Consider the following 15,881-nt stretch of genomic DNA (forward strand, 5'->3'; position numbering starts at 1 on the left):
GACGGATGAGTCTGGTAATCTCTGTCCGTGTGAGAGTGAGAGAGGGTGCCTCCAGAGAATACTGGAAGGGAGGCAATCTGTCCATGCTAAAACCATGTGCCTGGAACCAAGATGTCATCTGTCCATACCAACAAGCCGTGTCTCCCTGTAAAGCTAACTGTCGGGAGGACTCCAGGGCGAGGCGTGCATATCTGTCTCGGGGGAGATCCCACAAGCCATGTATGTAGGAGACTGATCTCGTAAGAGCCTCAATCACCAGAGGGGCAGCCGCCAGCTCTGCTCGAATAATCTCATGAGGTACCACGGCCTTGGCTCTAATAATCCTAGCAATCATAGATACCAAAGGCCTCTCCATACCTCTCCACCTGCCTGCACTGTGATGGCCCACTGAAGGTCCCCATATCTGCACTCCATAAAGCATAGCTGATGTCACTAGAGTGTCAAAAAGCCAAAGTTTCGTTCGAGGTTCCTGAAACTGAACCTGCGAACACATCCTCTCCAAACCACCCAGGGCTGCATGTGCTCTAGTCAATCTAGTCTCTGCTGCTCTCCTCATCGAAAACACTGGCCCACTGAATACTACCCCAAGATATGTATATGCATCTGTATACTCCACAATCTCCTGCCCATATGTAAATGTGGGAGCTGATCGCCTAACCCACTGTGGCGTGGTGTTAAACACCATAACCTTGGTTTTGCCAAGGTTGACAGACCATCCACTATCATGTGAAAACTCATGTAAAGCATCCAGATGACGCTGCATACCCTTAGGGGAGTCAGAGATCAACACAATATCATCAGCATATAACAATAGTGGGATCCATGTACCTGCTAGCTGGGCTCCTCTGTCCCCCAATCTCTCAATGTAGTTAGAAGCCTCATCCACATACATACCAAACAATGAAGGAGATAACGGGCAACCTTGCTTCACTCCTATAGTGGAGTGAACCAAAGTAGAGACCCCCTCTGGGGTGCGTACCTGTCCTGCAAACTGATCTATATAAAGCCATAATCCCCCATATGAGCTCTGTGGGTACCCCCATCTCCTGTAATCGCCTCATCAATCTGGCTCTGGGCACTGTATCAAATGCTTTGCGGAAGTCCACAAAGCTACAATAAATCCGTCGCCCATGCGACCTGCCCTCCTCAATAATGGCCCGCAGAGTCAATATGTGGTCAAGAGTAGAGAAACCTCTCCTGAACCCTGCCTGTCCCTCTGCTCGAATGCCCTCTCTCTCTGCCCATCTACTCAACTGCTGCTCAAGAATGGATGCATACAATCGTGCTAGTGTGTGACCAATCATAATAGTGCGATAATTCCCTGGCTCCATAGGGTCCCCTGACTTGAAGATAGGCACGATGGTGGACCTACTCCAAGTCTCGGGTAAGCCTTCGCACATAGCACGATTGAACATCACTGCTAGAAGCTCTGCCAGCATGTCTCTCGCATGAATAAAGTGCTCAGCGACTAATCCATCATGATCATATGCTCTCCTAGTCTTCATCCTATCAATGGCCTTCCTTACCATCTCTGCGGTAAAGAAAGTACATGTCTGTGGGCATGGTGCTGGCGGGTCAGGAAAAGGTGTCTGTCCAGGAACTGTATATAGAGATGCTGCATAACTACCCCAGACCTCTGTAGAAGTGATGGCCAAAGCAGGGGAGGACTCATGAAACATACGCCAAGCCTCCCTCGAATCCTGGCTCAAGAACAGCTGGTATAATTCCTGCTCTAGCTGAGCAAGGAAGGCCCGCTTCTTCCTTCGCACAAGGCGTCGGAAGGCAATACGTGACTGTCGGTGAGTAGTGACTCCCAAAGCAACCTCCCGCTGCAATCGGGCTCTGGTCTCTCTGCACTCCTCATCATACCAGTTGTTCTGGGGCATACATCTAGAACGCTGTCTCTGTCCAGGCTGAGTATGTGGATATGCCTCTCTCGTTGCATCCTGTAAAGTCTCTGTCAGTATATGGGTGTACAGACGTCTATAAATCCCATCTGTGTAGACAGCATCAGTCTCTGAGGTAAAAGTATATCGAGTGTGATCTGCCACTCGTGTCCTCTGAGCTGTGGTAAAGTGAAAAGAGATAGTCAATGTCAACAATGCATGATCCACTACTACCCCAATGGGCCGAGATCCAACTGTGAAGTCCTCAATGCATGAAACAAAGCTCGGCATAGCCATAACATAATCCACTGTGCTAGCACCATGTCTATGTGGAAAGCAAGTAAATCCAGCTGCTGACGGAAACCTCTGCAAGCCATTAAGTATGGCCAACCCATGTGCAATCCCCATATCTACCAAATATCTCCCATACTCTGTGCACTCCACATCCTGTGAGCGTCTGTCTAATCCCATATCCAGAGTGTCCAGCTCTCTCAGCATCTCCTCCGAGGTATCATAAAAGGCTGTCTGGCGGTTGCCCGTCCGGGCATTAAAGTCCCCTAACAGGATGATGTCTCCATCCCTAGAGAACTCCCATATGTCATCATCTAGCACAGAGAAAGGAGACTGCCCTCTAGGTGCTGCATATGTCGATGTACTAGGAGCAAAATAGCATATGGCAATATACAAGAATCTGCCTGTGTCGGCCCTCGGTCTCACCCACATATATCTGGCCTGATCATCTCTGCGAACGATGTGTAGAAGCGGTTGCAGCTCCTCCCTGAAAAGCCACCCCCCTTGATCCTCTACTACTATGTACCGATCTCGTCCCTACTCTGCAAGCTGTCTCCCTTCTGTATCCTGTCACCTGTGGCATCATCTGACCAGGGGCCTGGTGAGTCTCCGAGTAGAAGACTATATCTCTATCTCTAAAGCTGTCCTCAAAGGCACCTACATCAAGTCTGAGGGATCCATTGCAGTTCCAGGCTGCCAGCTTTAATTTGGTCCCATAGGTCTCGCACCGTCATGTAGGGCGTCGCTCCACGATGACCACCCTCCCTTCTCTATAAAATGCTATCTTTCCCTTTTCTCTTGCCGCCCTAATCTCTGGCATGACTTCCTTCATATGTGCAAGCTGTGAAAGAGTAAGATCATCACCAAGAAAAATGCCTGTATTCTTTAAAGTGGGTCGTCTCTTCAAGAACTCCTTCTTCGCCTCAATAGAGGGGAAGCGAAGTATGAGAGCTCTTTCCTTTGATGTTTCCCCGTTGCCTCCGCTTTTTTTGCCCACTCTCCAGGCTTTTGCGTGTGCCGGACTGTCAATCCCCATCAACACCATAAGCTCTTTCACCTCCTCTTCAACTTTATCCCCGTCTTTAAGACCAGTAATCCTCACATGCAAAGCACGTGTACGTCTTCGTTGTTCCTCTTCCAAAGTCATGTTAATGATTGTAGGTGTAGGGGTTGTTATTTACCCTTCTTGGCGACCTCTATCCACTTCTCCGCTTCATCCATCTTCTTTTGAGTTTTGGTGATGACTTCCACCCATGAGGAAGTCTTTGCTTCGTGTTGCTTCTCTTCTTCCTTAATTGCCCGTACTTGTTCCTTGATAACCTTGAGCTCTTCTATCATGGATGGCTGAATTTCACCTTCTTCAAGTCCACCATTTGCCTTCGCCTCTGCAAGCTCCCTCTGAAGAGCTGAAATTACGCCTTTGAGCGTGTTGACTTCCCCGTGAAGGTCTTTGACTTCTGCTATGAGGTCCTCCTCCTCCTCTTTCCACCGCTTACCCTCATTGAATACCATTTGGAGAAAGTTGGCTTTCTCCTTCCACCATCCCTCCATCTCTGCCTTCCATTCCTTCATCTCCTTTTCCACATTTGTTATCCTCTTGTTTGTGACCATAAAGGTCGCCTTCGTCGGGTTGCGCAAGGGGGAAGCCATGGAAGAAGCGAGAGAGAGAGAGTTATGTTGCTGCCTTGGGGGCCTGAGCAAGGGTGGGTGGCGAAAGGCCTAGCAGATAGATACGCTGGCCAACATATTGCCAGCAGAACTGTGCGGCGAACAATGAATAGGGCAGCAGGCGGCTGGGGGTGGCAGCAAGTTCGAACAGAGAGGGGGAGGCGAGCAGGGCAAACAGCAGGGCGGCGGCGGCGGCGAGCAGGGGGAACAACAGGCGAGCAGGGCGGCGGCGGCGAGAGCAGGGGGAACAACAGGCGGCGGCGGCGAGAGCGAGCAGGGGGAACAGCAGGCGGGAGGGAAGGCGGCGGACACGAACAGGGCGGCGGCGAGAGTATATAGATATAGAGAGAGAGAGAGAGAGAGAGCGAGAGAGCGAGAGAGCGAGAGAGCGCGAGCGAGAGTGAGAGCGAGAGCGAGAGCGAGAGGGAGGGAGGGAGGGAGGGAGGGAGGGAGGGGCGCAGGCAGGCAGCGGGAGGGGAGAGCGAAGAGCGAAGGGGGCAGCGGGAGGGGTGGGCGCAGGGCGAAGCAAGAGGGGTGGGCGCAGAGAGAGAGAGAGAGAGAGAGAGAGAGAGAGAGAGAGAGAGAGAGAGAGAGAGATATGGAGCAACTATGCCGAATATACTGAAGTGATACAGTCCCAAGCAAGAGACAGAAAGGGTCTCATAAGTGAGGGAGCAAAAGAAAGACTAGGCAAGATGGAAAAGTGAGAGGCCAGCCCACCTATTTATAGGTAAGAAGGGCTGGCCGATTGGATACAGTGTAGTTGGTTGACTGGGGAAAATCCATCCAGGCTGGGAAAAATCGCAGAAAAATATATAATAAAAGCGGTAGCCAGCCTACAATCAAGGGCCATGAAAAGGGACCAAAAGGGACACCAAATATGGGCAGAAACTGGGGATGAATGTGCTAACACCCCCTCTCCGCACCAGATACTGAACATACTCCGAGAAGCCGAAGATGAGGAGCCAAGGAAGCTTGAGAAACCGGCTTGGTGAACAAATCTGAGGGGGGGGGGAGGGGGAGGGGGAGGGGGAGGGGGAGGGGGGAGAGGGAGAGGGGGAGGGGGAGGGGGAGGGGGAGAGAGAGAGAGAGGGAGGGAGGGGGGGCGCAGGCAGGCAGCGGGAGGGGAGAGCGAAGAGCGAAGGGGGCAGCGGGAGGGGTGGGCGCAGGGCGAAGCGAGAGGGGTGGGCGCAGGGCGAGGAGAGAGAGAGAGAGAGAGAGAGAGAGAGAGAGAGAGAGATATGGAGCAACTATGCCGAATATACTGAAGTGATACAGTCCCAAGCAAGAGACAGAAAGGGTCTCATAAGTGAGGGAGCAAAAGAAAGACTAGGCAAGATGGAAAAGTGAGAGGCCAGCCCACCTATTTATAGGTAAGAGGGGCTGGCTGATTGGATACAGTGTAGTTGGTTGACTGGGGAAAATCCATCCAGGCTGGGAAAAATCGCAGAAAAATATATAATAAAAGGGGTAGCCAGCCTACAATCAAGGGCCATGAAAAGGGACCAAAAGGGACACCAAATATGGGCCCCTCTCCGCACCAGATATTGAACATACTCCGAGAAGCCGAAGATGAGGAGCCAAGGAAGCTTGAGAAACCGGCTTGGTGAACAAATCTGCTGCATTCTCCGCTGAAGGACAATACTCCAAACGCAAATCTCGAGCAAGAACCCGTTCACGAACATAGTGATATTGTATCTCAATGAGTTTCGTACGAGCATGAAACACAGGGTTCTTCGCGATGGTGATGCAACTCTAATTGTCACACTAAAGAAGAGTAGATCCAGTAGAAGGACAGCCAAGCTCCTCCAATAATCTCCGCAACCAAATCGCCTCACATGCGGCATAACAAACTGCACCATACTCTGCCTTTGTAGAGGAAAGCGCCACAGTAGGCTGCTTTTTATTGCTCCATGAAATGGCTTGAGACCCAAGTGAAAAAACACGAGTGGTCGAACGCTGAGTATCTGGATATCTAGCCCAATCTGAATCAGACCATCCAAGAAGAATGCATCCTCGGCCATAGAAGATGTCAAAGTCCAGAGTGCCACACGCAAGTACCGAAGAACTCTGAGAGCACACCGCCAATGTTGCTGACAAGGTTTGGATGAGAAAGAACTCAATAAGTTGACTGCGAAAACCAAACAACCAACGAGAACCCGATACTGTCCCTGATCAATCCCTGGAGAATCATCATGAAGAGAGAGCTTCTCACTAGTATCCATAGGAGAAGATACTGGTTTGCATCCAGTCATCTGAAATCTGTCAAGAATCTCCCGTGTGTACTTCTGCTGAGGGAAGAAAATGCCCTTCAGGGTCTACCAAATCTCAAAGCCAAGAAAATAATGTAAAAGGCCAAGATCCATCATCTCAAACTCTGTCTCCAAAGCATCCATGACTGAACGGATCCTCACAGAATGAGAACGTGTAAAGATGAGGTCATCAACATAGACCACAATGATAACAATCAACACCCTCTCAAGGAGGATATAAAGGTTCGAAGCTGCATGAGAACGGCGCAGGCCGAGCTTCTGAAAGAACTCATCAATCCGTTGGTACCAAGCCCACGAAGCTTTGCTTCAAACCATATAAAGCTTTCTTCAACCGGTACACTTGATCTTATTTGCCTGGAACAACAAATCCGGACGGTTGATCAACATAAACCTCCTCTGTAAGCTCTCCATTTAGGAAAGCCGACTTGACATCCATCTGGAATACGGGCAATCTATGATGTCTTGCAAGAGCAAGAACGTTGTGAATGGTAGTCATCTGGGCCGTCAGAGCGAAGGTCTCATTGAAGTTGACTCCAGGGCGTTGATGTGCTTGTCCAAGCTGCCATTAGCTTAGAACTTCGATTTCAAGATCCAGCGCACACCAATCACCTTACGCTGCAATGGCCTAGGCACCAAAATCCAAGTGCCATTCCGTTCAATAGCATCCAGCTCTGCCTGCATAGCACGACGCCAAGGCTCATGTGAAAGAGCCTTGTCCACATAAGTGGGATCAGAAGGACCATGAATGATAGAGGACATAAGAGCATAGTTAACAAACATGTTGCCCTCCTGAATTTGTTTCCCTGAAACTCTGGAAGATCGCCTGAGAGAACCAGGCAGAGGAGCAGAAGGAAGCTCACGTGGTGTCCTGTATACTAATGGAGAGCCAATACATAACTTTCCTGGCTCCTTGGTTCCAGTCTTTAAACTCTTTCACATCTGCAGCAGTCGAATTTATGTCCGGTATCTCTGGTGCCTCTTCATGCTCACCTTCTATGTAGTCCCAATAGCCCTTTCCCATCAGGAAATTCGTCAACCTGAACCTCCAAGCATGGAAGTTATTCTTATCAAGCTTCTCAGCCACAATCTGTGTTATGCCATCATTTGACATCTTGCCAGACACACAATTTTACTAGAAACAGCACTCTGGTTTGTCTTGCACAAACTGCTATATTTCTGCAGTGGTACTGTAGTACTCTCAAATGTCACAACCAGTGACCTCAATGTGCATACATACACCCAATGGCAACTATTGACCTCTTTGCAGCACCCACAGTGTCTGGACCTGGAGGTGTAACAGAAGCAGGAGGGAGGAGGAGGAGGAGGAGGCGGCGGAGGAAGAAGAAGCTCACCACCCCCCTTTGAAGATGTAGGAGTCTCGTCGAACACCACATCACGGCTCACAACAACTTTGCCGGCCTGCTGATCATAAAGATGATATGCCTTGGACACAGTGATGTATCTTAGAAAAGTCATGCGCTGAGACTTCGAGTCCAACTTGGAGCAATGCTCCTTAGGCACATGTACATACGCCGAAAAACCAAATATTCGGAAATGAACAATAGAGGGCTTCTTACCATGGAAAGCCTCATATGGAGTTTTATCTGGAAGAGCAGCAGTAGGAGACTTGTTCTAAATGTAGACAGCAGTGGAGGCTGCCTCAGCCCAGAAACGTTGAGGTGATGAAGAATGCTCAAGCATAGCATGGGCCATCTCCATAATGGTTCTATTCTTCCTCTCTGCAACTCCATTCTGTGATGGAGTATATACTGTAGTAAGCTGTCTCCGAATGCCACGGGTCTTGCAATATTGCTGAAACTCCTGGGATGTAAACTCACCCCCTCTGTCGGTCCTGAGAGCCTTGACCGAGGAACCGGTCTCTTTTTCCACCTCAACTCTCCAATCACAAAAGTGCTGAAAAATCTCATCCTTGGTCTTTAGAAAGAAGACCAAGTATATCTGGAGAAGTCATCCACCATCACGAGCATGTACAACGCCTTACTCAAAGACGCGGTACTCATAGGACCACATAAGTTTGCATGAACAAGAGCAAGTGATTTCGAAGATCTGTGTGTCACCTCCTTCGGAAAGGCGGCTCGGTGTTGCTTCCCTTGTAAACAAGAGGAACAAGCAAAAGATGGAGCCTTGATGGTCTGTAAACCCTCAACCAACCTATCCTTCGAAGCTCGCTGAAGAAGCTGATAGCTCAAATGGCCAAACCCGAGCATGCCAAAGAGCAGAAGAAGAACCAGAAGAAAGCAAAGTGGTCAACTTGTACAGACCACTATCTTGGACTCCTTGAGCCAAGATGCTACCAGTCTCCTTATCACGAATGGTAATCTCATAATGAGAGAAGATCACCTCCGCACCCTGAGCTATAAGAGCACTCACTGACAAAAGGTTAAATGCCAAATCTGGAATGTACAAAACGTCAGAGAAGTACCTCTTCTCCTCAGAGGAGTGGAAGATGGGGATGGTGCCATGTCCATGCACTGGCACGGAAGAAGAATCACCCAAAGTGATCTCGCCTGTCCTGGCAGTGAAGTCCTCGAACCAATCTCGATGGGGTGTCATGTGAGCAGTAGCACCGCTATCCACAATTCATGACTGCGACTAAGAAGTCACAAGAGCAAGTACACGACAAGTACTTGATAATAGAAGAATACCATCATCCTTCTTGGTCTGAGACACCGCTGTCGAGGAAGAGTTCTTTGCTTCTTCATCCCACTTCTTCTTGTGACATTGGGGCGATTTATGACCCTTCTTGCCACAATAATGAGTGTCCACAATAATGACACTCAATGTCCTTGTTTTTAGATCTGTTTTTGTCTTTATCCTTGTCGTTATCCTTAGAGTTCTTGTTAGAACCCCCGTTCCCTTTCTTCTGTTGATTCTTCCCTTTATCTCGTGTAGCAAAAGCTCCATCAGAACCACCAGAGGTGCCAGTCCGCTCCTCAAAGCGAGACTCAATCTGCATAACTGAGGGGAGAACTTCCTCCCAAGTAACTGGAACAAGATGAGGAGAAGAAAGAAGAGACTGAAAATATGCATCAAACCTCTCTGGAAGCTTGGAGAGGAGCGGAATAGCCATGTCCTCTGTAGAGATGTCCTTGCCACAAATAGCAAGCTCGTCCCGGAGATCTTTCATCTTCAAGATGAAAACAGATAATGATGGAAAGGTGGAAATTGATAAGTTCATAAGTTTCTTTTCCAATGCCAACATCCGATCCGGAGACTTAATCTCATAGAGATCCGCAAAAGCCTTCCAAACTTCATGTGCAGCATCTGCTGTACGCACATGAGAGAGAACAGAATCCTGACAGTTCAACATCTGAAAGGAAAAAATGCGACGATCATTCGCCTGCCAAATATCAATATGTGCCTGAGTCACACCACCGGAAGCAAGGGTGGGAGGGGTGGCATTGGCTGGTGTAACAAGACAATCCCAAAGATCCACGCCAGGCAAGGCCGATTTCACCTTCACCTTCCATAAGGTGTAGTTGGAACCATCCAACTTTGCAAACTCAGAGAACATATGAAGTGAAGATGGGGCAGCCATCACAAAAGCTTGGGCTCAATCTCAGAAATATGCACAATCTCGGAAGAAGTGTCCACCACAGGTACCAAGGTTGCCACCAAAGCCAGAACCACCACAAGACCCCCTTTGCAAAAGGGAATGTCCACTGGAGAGGAAAACGCCGCCAAAGAGGGGCTGCAGTCCTGAAAAAACAGGCCGCCTAGTTCCAAACTCCAAGAAGGAAGAAGATGCTGATGAGAAAATACCTTCAGGCTGTAAGCGATGAAGCCAAAGTAAAGAAAAAGCAATCAGTAGCAACTGTCCAGAAAACGCAGCATCCAGAGGGCTGCAAATCTGAGAAAAACGCAGAGGTGAAGGGGCTGTTGATAGGGCACAATCTGGGGCAGCAGAGGGAATCGCTAAACCAGGAGCGATGATACCATGAATGAGAGCACAGAGCGGAAGCAAATAAGTAATAGAGTGTGCTGAGCAGAGAGAGTGCAAGAGAGAGAGAGAAAGAAAGAAAGAAAGAAAGATTTTATTAACGTCGTCCAAAAGACCGAACTCGGCCTATGAGACAAATCGGAGTACCTGAATGGGGTATCCTCTGTCATCCCAACAAAATGCAAGAGAGAGAGAGATGGAGCAACTATGCTGAATATACTGAAGTGATACAATCCCAAGCAAGAGACAGAAAGTGTCTCATAAGTGAGGGAGCAAAAGAAAGACTAGGCAAGATGGAAAAGTGAGAGGCCAGCCCACCTATTTATAGGTAAGAGCGGTTGGCCGATTGGATACAGTGTAGCTGGCTGGCCGGGGAAAATCCATCCAGGCTGGGAAAAATCCTAGAAAAATATATAATAAAAGGGACAGCCAGCTCACAATCAAGGGTGAAACCGGCCTCTGGTAGAAACCAAAGTGCAGTAGACTAGCAGTCACCCTTCCACTTGTAGTCCAAATAAAAATAACAAATTTAACTGGAGCTAGAGTGCCCCAAAGCTGAAATGAAAACGACACCTGTTGGCCCCAAAGCTTGGCGCCCCTTTTTGGTATTTCTTTATTCAAATTCAAAAAGATGTAAAGCTGAGTACAACAAAACCAGCCAGGAGAATACACCTGTATGTCCAATCTGGCAGCCCACAAGACCTCTTAGCACAGAGGATTCACACACAGATCTGTCCCACAAAAGCAACACTCTGTGTTTCCCTCTGATCAGCCAAGACCATTCAGCAGGGCAGCCTTGAGCACACATCTGGCATATCCCAAGTACATGGTTCCACAATTCAGCACAAACATACATCCACTGTCCAATCTCTGTTTCCACCCTTTCAATCTGCCATACCCCTCCTCTCACAACGGGCCAGATAACACAACTCTGCAGCAGACATAAGCCAATTGAAAGAAAGAAAGATGAACCAGTTCAGAGCTTACCAGATCAGCACGTGGTTCTGCACTCGTGAGGCCAATCGTACCTGTCTGTACTTGCCTTCCTGCAACCACTTGACTGATGCACCAAATAAACTCTGATACAGCACTGCTTGCAATTGTCCGTACAGTCTCTACGCCTGCAGCTGCTGCCACCTGTACCTGCTATACAGAACAGTACTTGACAGCCTGCACCTGTCCGTACGGGTCTGTGCTGTCTGTGTCAGCCTGTACCTGTCCTTACAAGTGTCTGTGCTGTCCTGTCAGCTGCGCCTGTACCAGTAGCACGGCTGTCGCCAAAACCTGCAGCACGTACAATACCCGCCTTCAGAATCTGTCAGCGCCGCCTGAACCTGCAGCACGTACAGTACCCGCCTTGCACGTGTAGTACCCGCCTGCACAACAGCCGTCTGCAGTCTGAACCTGCCAGCACCGCGTGTACTAATCCGTACGCATGCAACCTGAACCTGCAGTCGTACAGCAGCCACGTGGCCTGTACGTGCAAGATCTGTACGGCTTGTTCTGTACGGAAAAACAGCAGCCCCCACAGCTCAACGCAGCTAGTCGACCTTCTCTTCGCATCCACGCATGAAACTTGCACGTAGTTTGCACGCCTCCCAAAAGCGAGAGAGAGAGAGAGAGAGAGAGAGAGAGAGAGAGAGAGAGAGAGAGAGAGAGAGAGAGAGAGAGAGAGAGAGAGAGAGAGAGAGAGAGAGAGAGAGAGAGAGAGAGAGAGAGAGAGAGAGAGAGAGAGAGAGAGAGAGAGAGAGAGAGAGACGTGTAACTCCAAAAGTGGAGTTCTCTCTCTCCAAAAATATCATAGGGCCCAACTTTCATGTTTATTAAAGTTTCCTAGGACCACTTAGGCCTAGGGGCCACCCATGAATAAAACATTAAATTTCATTAATGTTCTGGTCCCCCTTCACACCTGGAGATGTCCACACATCATTCTCTTTGTCCGGGCACCCCAAATATGAATCATTTAATATTTATTTTGCTCAACAACCACCATGCCCACACTTGTGCTGTTCCATTTTCACAGGGTCATGACATAACCCCCCTCTTGAAAAATGGCAAGCGTCCTCGATTGCAATCTGGTGATACAGCAAAATATCCAAAGTGAAATATACAATATGGCAAGATTAGCGTCCCAATCTCTCTAAGCCATGCATATGTAACATCATTCACTGCAAACCAATGGCGTAGTAGTAGTCCAAGTTGTATACCACTGTGAACCATACACAACCACAACATCCAATGTGATAGTACACATATATCATAGAAGTCCCGTAAACAGATGTACTGTCAGCAATCAGTACCTTCGGGTGAGACAGAAACTGCACCAAGCGACCTCTAGATGTTATCTGAGCCTGTCTGTATCAAGGGAGTGGAGGTGCTCCCCCCTCCTGAGCATCAGGCAATGCTCCAGACCCATGCTCTGCTGAACCTGAATGAGCCAAAACAAGAGTCGGCTCCAACTCAAAGGCATCGAGATAAAGCTGTAAAACCTGAGGTGAATCTGTTAAGTCACCTTCCTCCATCCACTTCGCATCCATCGGTGAATAGTTCTTGAACTTCACAAGATAGCGACGGGAAACTTTACCTCGTACCTTTCTTTCCTTATGTGCTAGTATCTGCTCTGGAATAAGAACTTCATCAAGTTCCTCAACTTCCGGCTGAGCCTCATCTGATACATCCTCAGGCACATCCCCACGGAAAGGTCTAAGGAGACTCACGTGAAAAGCATTGTGAATCCTCCAGTGATCTGGTAGCTTCAAATGATAGGCCACCTCACCAATCTTTTCCAATACCTGAAAAGGCCCATAATAGCGCATGCTCAGCTCAGGGAATAAGCGCTCTTTACCCTTCATCTTCTTGAGCCTAGCCTTTTCAAATCGCAAAAGAACCCAATCACCCAATGCAAACTCTAATGCACATTCGTGACGGGCTGCAGCTTTCTTTTGCTCCTGTTGAGGTTTCTGGAGCGCCAACTTAACTCTCCGATAAGCCTCATCCATGTTCTCCACATATTGATCAGCCTCAAAAATCTTATCCTTTGTGTGCAAAATGGGTGGTACCTTCTTCCCTCCTTCCACAATCTCAAAAGGCGCCTCGCCCGTCGAGGTATGGTTAGTGTTGTTATATGCAAACTCCACCAAAGGAAGATACTTTTCCATTGTTGCTTGTGCTCTGACACATAACACTTAAGAAGATCTAGCACTGTAGAGTTAGCCTCTTCCGATTGACCATCTGTTTGTGGATGAAATGAAGATGAAAACTTGAGAGTTGTACCCATGTTGTCAAATAACCCTCTCCAGAACAAACTCGTCATCCGTGGATCACGGTCACTAATGATAGACGTAGGCAAGCCATGATACTTGAAGATGTTTGCCATGAACAACTTCACCATATGATCAACTTTGATCGTCTTACGCACGGGAATGAAATGAGCCTGCGTACTGAACCTGCATATGATAGTCCAAATGCCATCATTGCCCGTTTGTGTCCGTGGAAGATCAAATATTAAATCCATGGCAATGCTCTCCCATGGTCTATCGGGAATAGGTAAAGGCTGTAGTAACCCTAGTGTCTTTTGACGGTCAAACTTTACCTTCTGACATACGATGCATTGCCTAACAAAGGCATCAACATCTCTTCTCAAGGTTGGCCAATAAAAGAAAGTCTCCACTGCTTTTACCGTGGCGTCAATACCTCTATGACCTGCAGACGGTGGAGCATGACTTTCAATCATAACCTTGAGGCACAATTGCCTGGTAACACACAGTCTACCATGCATCAACAAAAACCCATCTTTGAGAGTATAGTGCTCATGCCGCTGACCCTCAGATATCTGATCATACAACCTTTCAAAGTCCTCATCATGGGCATACTGCTCTTTCATTTCATCAAGCTCATGATGATAAGCAAGTGAAACTGCTGAGACCTGTGGCTTGCGTGACAAAGCATCTGCCACAACATTCTTTTTGCCTTCCACATGCATAATCTGGAAGTGAAACATAGACAAAAAGTTTGCCCGTCGCATATGCTTCTCTGAAAGCTTAGTCTGCGTGAGGAAATAACACAAGGTCTGATGATCTGTCTGCACAGTGAAATCAGCCCCAAGCAAATAGTGTTTCCATGTAGAAAGAGCATGAATTACGCCAACATCTCTTTCTCATAAACCTGTAAATGCTTCTTGGCATCTTGCAATATTCTACTCTCATAGGCTATCACATGTCCCCTCCTACATGAGAACGGCCCCAATGCTACTTCCACATGCATCACACTGGACAACAAAAGCCTTTCGGAGGTCCGGTAACACCAATACTGGATCCGAAGTAAGCTTTTCTTTAAGCTTTTTGAAGGCTGTAATTTCCTGATCAGCCCATCTAAACGGAGTTGCCTTCTTTGTCAAGGCATAAAGGGGCGAAGCAATTTCAGCAAAATACCGTATGTAACGCCTGTAAGGAACACAATCCCAAAAAGCTGCGTACATCATGCACGGTCTTCAAATCTGGCCAATTAAGAATTGCTTCCACCTTCGATGGATCCATACGGACTCCATGCTTAGACACAATATGCCCCAAGAAGTGTATCTCTTGCAAGAAGAACTCACTCTTCTTGCCATTAATAACCAGCCTATGGTTCCTGAGTTCTGCAAACACAATGGCCAAATGCCTTCTATGCTCCTCCTCAGTTTGTGAATGCACAATCATATCATCAAAGAATGTGCCCACAAACGCTCTCTGAGGCTGGAAAATCTTGTCCATCATTCTGTTAGAGGCAAATTCCTTCTTTGATTCTTGGTTTATTGCGTGCTTCAAGCTAAAATCCATGGCCATTGATTTTTCAGGGCAGGTGCATTTGTCAAACCAAAGGGCAGAACCAAAAACTCATACAACCCAAACGTGGTTCGAAATGTTGTCTTATGCACATCCTCGGGTCTAATACGTATGTGATGATACCCGCTTTTCAAGTCAATCCGACCAAAGACTTTGGAGCCCTGTAAGCGGTCCAAAATGTCATCGATCCTCGGAATGGGGAATCGATTCTTGATGGTATTCTTGTTCAGCGCCCTGTAGTCAATACACATGCGCCAAGAACCATCCTTCTTTTGCACTAAGAGTACAGGTGAGCAAAAGGGTGATGAGCTAGGCTGTATCAACCCTTTATTCAAAAGCTCCTGTACCTGACTCATAATTTCTTCTTGTTGGGCTGCACTAACACGGTACGGCGGTCTATTTGGTGGAGTACTACCAGGAATTAGATCAATAGCATGATCTTCTGGCCTCTCCGGAGGAAGTTCCCCTGGCAATGACTCGGAAAAACAATCTTGGAACCCACATAAGAAATCAATCTTGTCTTTTTCTAACATAGACAAATTAGACTTAGACTCATCATCTTTTGCATCCTTTACATAAATCAAGTACGCGGAAAGATGCTTTTTCATTACTGATGAAATTGCCGAAGCTGATACAATAGGAACAGATTCCCCTTTAAGTTTTACATCTAAAACATGTTCTTTCCCTCTATGAGTCAAAGTGATCTTCCTATTGTATGTATCCACCACCGCGTGTACTCTGTGGCACCATGGCATACCCAACAAAACATCACATCCATCAAGTGGCATGATGAACAACTCTTCACTGTCCACATAGCCCTGCAAATGAAGCCTAAGCTTCCCAATAATAGGAGTGACGGGTTCAGCATACCCTGGACAAGCCATGTTAGCCTCATATAACGGCCCCATCTCCTCTGCACGAATCCCCAATCGGCCAGCCAAATCCGGTGAAATAAAGTTGGCCTCTAGCACCTGTGTCA

This window comes from Cibotium barometz, chromosome 46, assembly GCF_041138505.1.
Source record: "Cibotium barometz isolate CiBa-2024 chromosome 46, ASM4113850v1, whole genome shotgun sequence".
NCBI lineage: Eukaryota > Viridiplantae > Streptophyta > Polypodiopsida > Cyatheales > Cibotiaceae > Cibotium > Cibotium barometz.